We start from the raw sequence: 11,950 nt of genomic DNA on the forward strand, positions 1-11,950 counted from the left end.
AGGATATCGCGAGATGCCATTTTATCAAATAACGGTCCAAGGAAGGGAAAGAGCAATGCCACTCCAACCTCTGCCATGTTTTCTTTGCCGAAAGACTAACTACAATGTTCACGAGGAGACAGGAATGAGGGAATTTATTACATGAGCTGTAGCTTATGCATGGACGCATAAATAAAAACAAAAATTGTTGATTAGATAACTACTACTCGATCTGTGCGGTAAAAATGGGTAAAGTATAGTCAAGAAAGTTTAATTTGGATTTCTTTTGGGACAACTGATCAACACTCGTGAAATAATGTGCATTCATTCAATTTTACATTGAAAACGACCTTTGAATAAATAAATAAATAGATAAAACTGACACATTTTTAAATACTTTTTTTTAATATTTATGGAGGGGAGAAAATAATCTTTTCTTTTTGTTTTCCTTTCTCAGAGAATAAAAAGAGACCATCTTTTATCAATCAGTTGTCACGTGCTCTTGATAATTGATTTATTTGTGACGAATTTTGGATTCTAATTGTGGATTGAATGTTTGCATACATCATACATTTCATTCCATTGTGGGAAATGAAGGAAAGATCCATCATACATCATATATGTCACAAAAAATTATCACTGCATTAAGATGACAACTGTTCATATAAAACGTTTTCAATTCTACCGTCTTGATCAATGGCTGCAGAGCAGCTAGCCAAAAATTGTAATTATCCACTCATAGTTACTTTTTTAAAACAAAATTTTATTTATTATTATTTTTATAAAAATAACTTTATTTTATAATATTATTATAAAATATATTCTAAAAATGTGTTATGTGTATCATTTCTCCATTTCTATATTCTTCAAGAATTAAATAAACAAATGAAAGGCAATCAAGTTAAAGTTATTTAAAAGTTAAAAGATAACTCTTAAAGATGGATGGTGATGACAGTATCCGACCGAATTTGCTGCTCACTGCTCAGATATACCATTTTCTTCATTGATGAGCTCCCCCAACCATTGGTTCTCGTCAAAACCATTAATGTTAATAAATCATGGCGTAGAAAGTAAATACAACCAGGTTTTTAGGTTCTGCTTGGTAAGTAGGATGAAAATTTTGAGTTTAAGATAAAATATTAAAATATAATATTTTAATATTATTATTATTTTAAGATTTAAAAAAATTAAGAAAAAATTAAATTATTTATTATATTTTGTATGGAGATTTGGAAAAATTGTAATGATGAGATGATAATTTTGAGTTTGAGATGAAAATTTTTATTTACCAAACCTAATTAGTTTTGCTACATATAAGTATAGTCGTGTATTAATCTGTGTATTAATACTGATTTATTCATATTTAAAATTTAAATTAACACTATTTTTAATAAAATTTATTTTTTAATCAATTCCATCATATTAATATATAGATTAATATATAATTATACTTATAACTATATTTTTCCTTCGTATAAATAGCATGGGCTACTTGAGAAGAAAAAGTCTGTGACAAGGCATTATAAGTGGTGACTATCCCGTTGTCGGTAGAGTGAACGCGGCTAATATTTCAAATATTCTATTTCAGTATTTATACAGGGGTAGAAAATAATGACCTATTTCTCAATCTTTTATTAATTTATGTGTCAGTCGGCACATGCTCTGGTCATTGATCATTTATTGATTGGTGGTGAGCTTTCATAATTTCACAGGACCCATCAATTCCACCCTGTCTTGATGCAGTGTAGGCAGAGAAGTTGCAGAATGCTTGTCCTGACTCTGATGAGATGGCCTACCACTGGACATTGCTTTTGAAACTGAGAGAGATGACAATCCAGAGAAATATATTTTACCACATTCACCATTTCATGCATCCCCCGTAATTATTTTTATTGTTCATATGGGCAAATTTTCAGACTCGAGTTGGTTATGATCTAAATTTCCAAGTTTAATAGATAAAATGATCCTCATCATTTTAAAATATTGATAACTTTACTCATTAATATTTTTAATTCTTCACGTATTATCTTCTCTTTAGTAACGTGAGAAGTCCTCTTCTGTTCACTTATACATGTTGAAAATATTTTCTTTTTTTATTATAATTATTAAAAAATTTATTAGACTATTATCGTTATAATTTTATTATAATATTTGATTTCTATTCCGAATATATTTTTTATGTTATTTTTATCTCATAAAGTAATTTTTTTAAATTTATTTTTAAATAAATCTAATATATTTTAAAAAAATTTAGATATATAGATTCCAAACCATAAACAACTTATTTTTTAACAGTAAAACCTATTCCTTTAAGCTCTACCATTCGAGGATTGTTTGGCAGGGACCACTCACACCCACTACACCTAAAACTCTTGAAGGATTGCCCATGTCTTATCACTTTGATACTTCACAATCTGACATCTCGGGCACAAAGATTGTTAGCAGTTTAGACTTTGTTGGTATAAAGTTGATTTATGAGATTTTAAAAATATTATATATAAAAGCTGTCACAACAACTTTTATCTTCCTCGACTTTACATGTTTTATCCATTCCCACTTATGATGTCTCCGTTTTTCAAAGGCTGTTAGTACAGTCTTTTTTTTTTTTTTTTTGAAATTCTGTTAGTACAGTCTTTTTTTTTTTTTTAAAGGAATTAGTACAGTCTTTGAATGCCAGGAAAGTCACTTATTTTTTAGTATAAAGTCACGTTAATGCATCGTAACTCAAACTTTCCGCATAGGTAATAGGGTTGTTCAAATTCAATGTTATCAATTTTATTGAAAAAAAAAAACTTGCGTAGAATACTTCAGATATTTAATGAAGTACTATAAATTTTGTTTACTATATACTCTCATTTTATATGGGAAGCCTAGAGGCCATAAAAAAAAAAAAAAAAGAAGGAATTATATATGAACAGCTAACCTCCATATGCATAGGATACTTATCTCTTTTTTGTATTATTAAAGCATATTTTCTCATGACAACTCATATTACCGGAGTTGGAATGTGTAACACGGACCCAATAATACTTATGAACTGACAATAATTTTTCATGATTAAGCAAACATGCCTACTTCCATTAATTAAAGAATTAATTTGAATCAAAAGCTGATGTTGAACCCAGTCACGAGTTCACATAGAAAATTGGAGGGTTACTAATTAGGTTATGTTCACCATGTAAAGCAACAATACCAGCATTGTGAATCTGTGATGCCGAGAAAAAGGTTTGCTTTTCCCCTCATCACAGTTTTTATGTCGGTTCATGTGATTTACAGTTGTGGTTTTGGTTCAGGCATTTATTAGTGGACACATGTGGAATGTTGTCACTCCGCGTATGGAGAGAGAGACGGATCGATATCACATTCAGTGCCTTGGAAGTAATCAGGAATTTTCTTGGAATTTTTATATGAATGGGATAATGGAAATGGAATCTTTAAAAGTGGAAGGAGCAATCTCTATAATGCAAAGACCAACTCATCAACATTATTGCCGATCTCTTTAACCCGACACCGCTATCTTTTTTTGCCTGGAATTGTCTTCTTTTCCTTCTTTTTTACTTTTGTTTTGTTCTTCTTTTCCTTTATGCATTTGTCTGTTACTTGGCACTTTCTCTGGTCTTTGATAGTTGATTGTGGTTCTAACTCAATAGGATCAAACTCCATTTTATGAGACAGATAAAAAAGAAATTACAATTGATTGTTTCTTTAAGCATGGTTTCTAAAAAAAAATTGATTTTAGGTTAAATGTATTTGACTTTTTTTTTTTTTAATAGCAATTCTCTTAACTATACCAAGGTGACTTTAGCTTGGTGGGAAAAAAAATTTCTAAATTATTTATTAAAATTAGGATTTTGTCAATTTTTTTGAGGAAAGCATGGCTTGTTTGCATGTCTCGTTCTACTCTCCTCTGATCTCTTTGTTTTATTTTATTTTTTATTTTCTTTATTTTTACTTTGAATATTTCATTGCCGTGGAGTGAATGCTGCCAATATTTGAACCACTCTATTTCCGTATTTAAAGAGAGTTAGTTGAGATGATATAAGAGAGTTGAAAGTTGAATAAAATATTATTATAATAAAATATTTTAATATTATTTAATTTAAAATTTTTTTAAAGAATGAATTGTTTATTATATTTTATTTGAAAATTTAACAAAATTATAATAAATAGGTAAGACGAGATGAGATGAATTGAAATAATTTTTTTAATCCAAATAAGAACTTATTGATTGGTCGTGAACTTTGAATTTTGAATTTCTGCGTATCATACGTTTCATTGAAGAAAAAACCCATCAATAATGTTTATGCAATGTTGATAATGTCAGAAAAAGAATCATTACTTGGAGATGACAATTGTTCATGTAAGACTTTTTAAATTCTACCTTCTTGATGCAGAGTAGCCAACCAGAATATGCAAAATGTTTGTCATCAGAGATGGTCTACCACCAAAAGAAATGGAAACTTTGTGGACATTGCCTTTGAACCTCCCCCACAAAATTTTTGTCTCTACCCATTCCTTATCACGATTAGGTAACAATAACAGTGCATGGATTACTTCACTCGTTTTAAGACCAATTAGATATGTACATAATAATAATATTGTTCTTAAAAATGAAAAACATAAAATAATATTTTATTGTTCTTAAATGAGAAGTGTGAACACAAACAAAATCCATTATTCACGAGGCTATAGTCTCTTTTATTGTAGAACTATAATAGATATTATAAATGAAAATTTGTTGATATTCTTTAATTGTGACAAAGGAACATGATAAATGATTAAAAAAAAAATGAGACTACATAAATCCTAAAAATTAAATCCTTTTTAAAATTTTAACTATTCTAAAAAAAATGCATAACACCATTATGAAGCAGTAGTTAAATGGAAAAGGCAAATATTATCTTAACTAAATAACAGAATCTAATGTCAAAATTGAGATAAGCCTGATTGGTTTTTTTTTTTTTTTCCCCACAAGAGAGACGGTGCCCCAAATTTTATTCATAATCATCACTTATGGTGGAGAAATACTTTTTACAAATAAGAGAAGAGCTTTGGGGGTTTTATAAATCCCAAAACCAAAGACCTTGCAAAAATCATATATTATAAGAAACTAATCCATATAATAATTATTTCCAACTATTTTTCATAATAGAAAAGTATAAAACTAATGTTCAAAGTGAGGGAGTCTTGCATTGTAACACCCCTTCCTGTAGGTCATAAATATTACCAACATTCATAACATAATGCCTAGTACAGAGATCTGAAGTCATGAAAATACCTCGTATATTGAATCATCAAACCAACTAAACATAATAGTCTTTGATAACATAGAGCTGAAAACATAATGTAAAGGCATAAACTAGTCCTATGTGGTGATCACTAATTCAAATATTATAATCATAAACTAAATGCTTGTGGAAATAACACTTATTAGGTCTCTGGACTAATCTTCTCCTAGCTCTCCAGTTCTGCATCCTTGCAATCAACATCTGAAATATTAAAACATAAGGAGATAAACAAATGAGTAGAAGACTCAGTAATAGCATATCATAATGTAAACTTAACTTAATATTAGGCTTGATTTATAAAATTTTAATGTATCATAGCACATGCAGAATTAACAACATCGTGGAATTTCATGTAACATGATGCATGAGTAACTAACTCTATGCATTCTTTAACAATTATACATGACTTATTCATCTTGTCTCTCTCTTATTAGTGGCAATCATTACACGTGTGAATCATCCAATTGTCATTGACCGCATATATTTATCGTGACATGAGGTGAACCCCGCTTGGATCTGTGACACCGTGTAACGTATCATATCATGTAGTGATATATGCTTGGTTCAGTGTTATCATTTAACATATATTGAATCACGCTTGAGTCTATGACACCGTCTAACTTGTTATAACATGTAGCCTATAAATACTAATGTTTGTTTATTGAGTTAGGCACTTAGCCTATTCCACAAATCTCGTGTATTATCTTACAATGAACACCTAACCTCCATATGCATAGGATACTTATCTCTTTTTTGTATTATTAAAGCATATTTTCTCATGACAATTCATATTACCGGAGTTGGAATGTGTAACACGGACCCAATAATACTTATGAACTGACAATAATTTTTCATGATTAAGCAAACATGCCTACTTCCATTAATTAAAGAATTAATTTGAATCAAAAGCTGATGTTGAACCCAGTCACGAGTTCACATAGAAAATTGGAGGGTTACTAATTAGGTTATGTTCACCATGTAAAGCAACAATACTAGCATTGTGAATCTGTGATGCCGAGAAAAAGGTTTGCTTTTCCCCTCATCACAGTTTTTATGTCGGTTCATGTGATTTACAGTTGTGGTTTTGGTTCAGGCATTTGTAGTGGACACATGTGGAATGTTATCACTCCGCGTATAGAGAGAGAGAGAGAGAGAGAGAGGGATCGATATCAGGAATTCTCTTGGAATTTTTATATATGAATGGAATCATGGAAATGGAATGTTTGAAAGTTGAAGGAGCAATCTCAATAATTCAAGACCCAACTCATCAACCCTATTGCCAATCTCTTTAACCCGACAACGCTATCTTCGTTTCCTGCTTTTCTACTTTTGTTTTGTTCTTCTTTTCCTTTATGCATTTTTACTATAATTCAACACCAACTCATCAACATTATTGTCAATCTCTTTAACATTTTACGAATTTCAGAAAAAGAATCACTCCTAAGAGATGAGAGCTATTCATGTAAGACGTTTTCAATTTTACAGTGTCTTGATGCGGAGTAGCCAGCCAGAGAAGTTGCAAAATGCTTATCCAGACTCCTGATGAGATGGTCTACCACTAGACATTGCCTTTGAAAAATGAGAGAGATGGCAATCCAGGAAAAAAAAAAAAAACATTTTACCACCATTCACCATTTAATTGCCTTTGAAATTGTCAGATTTTAGTTGGTTATGATGTAAATTGCCGATTTTAATAATTTATAGTGCAATTTAAAGAAAAGTAGTAGCACCTCGCAGGTGCAAATTCAATGTTTATTTAGCTAAAGTTTTTAGAGCTTTTGACTACGCTAATATTAACACCTATGGACCGACTCGATTTTGATCAAATATTTACTAACAAGATAAAAATGAGTAAAAATATATGATTTGAAAGAAAATAACTGATATTATTCTAAATTATTTTGAAGAAAGTAATTGATATCCCATATCAATTTAGATTTATACCATTATCGATGTCGGATGGAATAAAGATTATTTTAGTAGATAGTTTCAATAGATAATCAAGATAGGGAAGATAAGAAAATTGTTCACAAATATAGAAAACTCTGAATAATATTGATTAATAATAAAACTTTATATTATTTTATGAAGCCCACAGTATTAAATAGCTGCAAAATGCGAAAATATGAAGAAAATGGAAAAATCTAAATTATTATATGAGAAATTAATACATAAATAAATAAGAATCCTACTAAAATTTGATCAAAATCAAATTTAGAATTACTTCTAAACATGAAGACAAATATTTACTAACAAGACAAAAATGAACATAAATATATGATTTGAAAGAAAATAACTAATATTATTCTAAATAATTTTTAACATTTATAAATATTTAAAAAAACATAAATTCCATAATATTTAATAAAAAAAAATCGATACAAATTATCGATCCAATTCATAGGTTCAAAAAGCATTTCCCCATGAGAAAATCATGTGCTCAGTGCTTCATTACATTAACTTTCACATCTGGCAGTTCTCAAAGAAAACATTTACCTTGTTTTTGTCTCATTTTATTTCACTATCCTCTCCCTGTTTTCCTTTTAACATGTCTTTCATCTTTAATTTGGAACTAATTAAAAAAAAAAGGTTGGTGATATTAATACAAGTTAATAGCTACAGTACAGCCTATACTTTATCCAAAGACAAGGAGTAATAGTACTGTAGGAAATGATGTAATCAGGAATTCTCATGGAATTTTGATATGAATGGGATCATGCAGGAAATGGAATCTTTAAAGTTGGAAGGAGCAATCTCAATAATTCAAGACCAACTCATCAACATTATTGCCAATCTCTTTAAACCTACACCGCTATCTTCTTATCCTGCTTTTCTACTTTTGTTTTGTTCTTCTTTTCCTTTATGCATTTGTCTGTTACTTGGCACTTTCTCTTGTCTTTGATATTTTTGATCATAGATGCATAGATTGTGATTCTAAGTCTGGAGGGAAAGAAAGGAGAGTCCAAAGTGTCTTTACGCAGATGAACATGATCCTCCACAACACTTTTTATCTAAATATATATTATGTCACAATATTAAAAGTTATAAAAACATTTGCGATATTTAAAAATAAGAATTGAATTAGCTTATCCGAGAGGCCACATGGAGTTGGGACTATGTTTTTAGGGTGAAAATGTATTATTTTTTATACATATGAAATTATTATTTAGTTTTTATTTTCGAATTTTCAAAATGTCCACCAAATCCATATATCATTGAAAAAATAAATTATTTATTATATTTTGTTTAAAAGTTAAACAAAATTATAATATATAGACGAGAAGAGATGAATTGAAATAATTTTTTAATCCAAAGAAGAACTTATTGGTCGTGAACTTTGAATTTTGAATTTCTGCATATCATACATTTCACTGGAGAAAAAACCCATCAATAATGAATATGCAATGTTGATAATTTCATAAAAAGAATAATTCCTTAGAGATGACAGTTGTTCATGTAAGACTTTTTGAATTATACGGTCTTGACTCTAGATGCAGAGTAGCCAGCCATAAGTTGCAAGATGTTTGTCATCAGATAGCCTACCACCAAAAGAAAGGAAAACTTCGGGGACATTACCTTTGAATCTCTTCTACAATTATTTTTTTCACTTAATGAAACAACTTTTTTTATCATAGCCAATATTCACCATAGCATTTGCAGTATATATATACATATACTAGTGAGGGGCTACGTGCAACGCCTTACAGCCCTCGCATGCAGCGTCCGCTCGGAGGAAACCAATGAAATAATAAATAAATATAAGCTAGGCAGTAATATATTTAATAATACGGTGAATGGTAAAATAGATTTGTTCTGATGAAATTTAAAAAATAAAATTACGAGAGAAGGTTTGGATAGGGAATTGAGTTGAGATGAAAATTAGAAGTTGAATAAAATATAATTATAATATTATTTATTATATTTTATGTAAAAATTTAATAAACTAATAATATATGTGTTAAAAATCATGTATTAATTTATGTATTAATTTACGTATCAATATTAATTTTTTTATATTTAAAATTTAAATTAATATTATTTTTAATAAAATTTATTTTTTAACTAATCATATTATATTAATATAGATATTAATATGTAATTGTGCTTATAATTAAAATTTTCTAACAAAAATTAAAGAAATTGAAATACATGATGAGCTATAGTTGATGGACACATAAATAATTAAAAAAATTGTTATTTAATAGAGATAACTACTAACTCGATCTGTGCGGTAGACATTATCAAAAAAATAGTCAAGAAAACTTAATTTGGATTCCTTTGAGACAACTGATCCATGTGTGATAAGAGGTGGGTTGCAGATCAGAAAAAGTATTTCTAATTCAAGAAAAAGTAGAAATGTACGTTATAACAAAAGTGCAATAGAACGATATAAAACAATTAAGTAATAAAATTGTCCGTTTAATTGTTTTACATAAAAGAACTTTTAAATTAAGAAAAATAAATAATCTACCTTTAAACAAAAGGGAAAAGCCTCTTTACTGCTTATTTGACCACTGGTCAATTTTTTTTTTTACTTAACGATTAAAAAAATGATTTAAAGTGTATTGATATTTTTTTTAATAATTAAAAAATATAAAAATAATGAAAAAAAATAGAAATCACTTGACAATACGTCCCGCGGTATGAATGGGGCGGCATAGTAGCCGGATCCTTAACAACAACATCATAAGCACTTTAGAAAAAGTAATTTTTATTTTACCATGCTATGTAATAGATAAAATGATGCTTGTCATTTTAACATAATGACAACTTTACTCATTAATATTTTTAATTCTTCTTGTATCATCTTCTTTTCAGTACTGTGAGAATCCTCTTCTCGTCACTTATGCAATATTGAAAATATTTTCTTTTTCATTATAATTATTGAGAAATTTATTAGACTATTATCATTATCATTTTATTATAATATTTGATTTCTATTAAAGATTTTTATCTTAAAAAGTATATTTTTAATTTATTTTTAAATATATCAATATATTTAAAAAAATTTTAGATATACAAATTCTAAATACTAAATAATTGTTTGAACAGTAGAACTAATTCTTATAGAAAAAGTCTAATTGTAAGTATATTTATACATTAATATGTACATCAATTTATTATGATTGATTAAAAAATAAATTTTATTAAAAATAATATTAATTTAATATTTAAATATGAAAGAATTAATATTAATACGTAAATTAATAAACGATTTTATTTTCAGACAACTCACTCCCACTGCACCTAAAACTCTTGGAGGATTGCTCTTGTCGTATCACTTTGATACTTCACAATCTGACATCTCTGGCCCAAAGATTCTTTGAAGCTTTTCTAGGCCCTAGCTCCATCTTCCAATAATGGCTATTATCTTCACATTATCGTGGCTGTTAGTGTGGTTTTTAATGTATTGCAAAAGAGAAAGGGACCACCTTGTTTATAGACTTTGTTGATAGAAAGTTGATTTATGAGATTTTAAAAATATTATATAAAAGCTGTCACAGCAACTTTTATCTTCCTCGACTTTACATGTTTTATGCATTCCCACTAATGAAGTCTCCGTTTTTCAAAGAAAGGCTGTTAATAGTCATTTTTTTTTTTTTTAAAAAAACGTGAATTATTTCATCATATTACAAATATAACTTATTAATACATAAAAATTTAGATTATAAATTAATTTACGCATCTACTCTAAAGTATTTTTGCATACAAAATAACATCTTAACTTCTAAACCTCCTCAAAAAGAGATAACACTCTATATAAATAGAATAACTAATCCCTACAAAGTGAAATATGGGACAATACTGATTTGGACATTTAAGTCCAAAGCAAACACTACTTCCATTAATTAAAGAATTAATTTGAATTAAAAGCTGATGTTGAACCCAGTCACGAGTTCACATTGAAAATTGGAGGGCGTAGTGGTTACTAATTAGGTTAGGTTCACCATGTAAAGCAATAGTACTAGTATTGTGACTCAAAAGGGTTAACTTTACCCCTCATCACAGTTTTTATGTCGGTTCATGTGTTGTACAATTGTGGTTTTGGTTGAGACACTTATTAGTGGACGCATGTGGAACGTTATCACTCCGCGTATGAGAGAGAGAGGGGTCGATATCAGATTCATTGCCTTGGAGGAGAAATTAAAAAAATTATGAATGATGTAATCAGGAATTCGAATTTTGATATGAATGGGATCATGCAGGAAATGGAATCTTTAAAAGTTGGAAGGAGCAATCTCAATAATTCAAAACCAACTCATCAACATTATTGCCAATCTCTTTAACCCGACAACGCTATATTCTTATCCTGCTTTTCTACTTTTTTGAGTTGTTCTTCTTTTCCTTTATGCATTTGCCTGTTACTTGGCACTTTCTCTGGTCTTTCATATTTGATCATAGATATATACTGGATTGTGGTTCTAACTCAATAGGATCAAACCTCATTTTATGGGACAGATAAAAAAGAAATTACAACTGATTGTTTCTTTTTAGCATGGTTTCTAAAAAAAGTAGATTTCTAAAAAAGAAATTACACTCTCTTTTAGTATTTAATGAGAGTTTGAGATGAAATGAGAGAGTTATCAGTTGAATAAAATATTATTTTTATTTAAAATTTAAAAAAATAAATTATTTATTATATTTTATTTAAAAATTTAAGAAAATTTTAATAAATATATTAG

Source organism: Carya illinoinensis, chromosome 14 (assembly GCF_018687715.1).
Source record: "Carya illinoinensis cultivar Pawnee chromosome 14, C.illinoinensisPawnee_v1, whole genome shotgun sequence".
NCBI classification, from domain to species: Eukaryota; Viridiplantae; Streptophyta; class Magnoliopsida; order Fagales; family Juglandaceae; genus Carya; species Carya illinoinensis.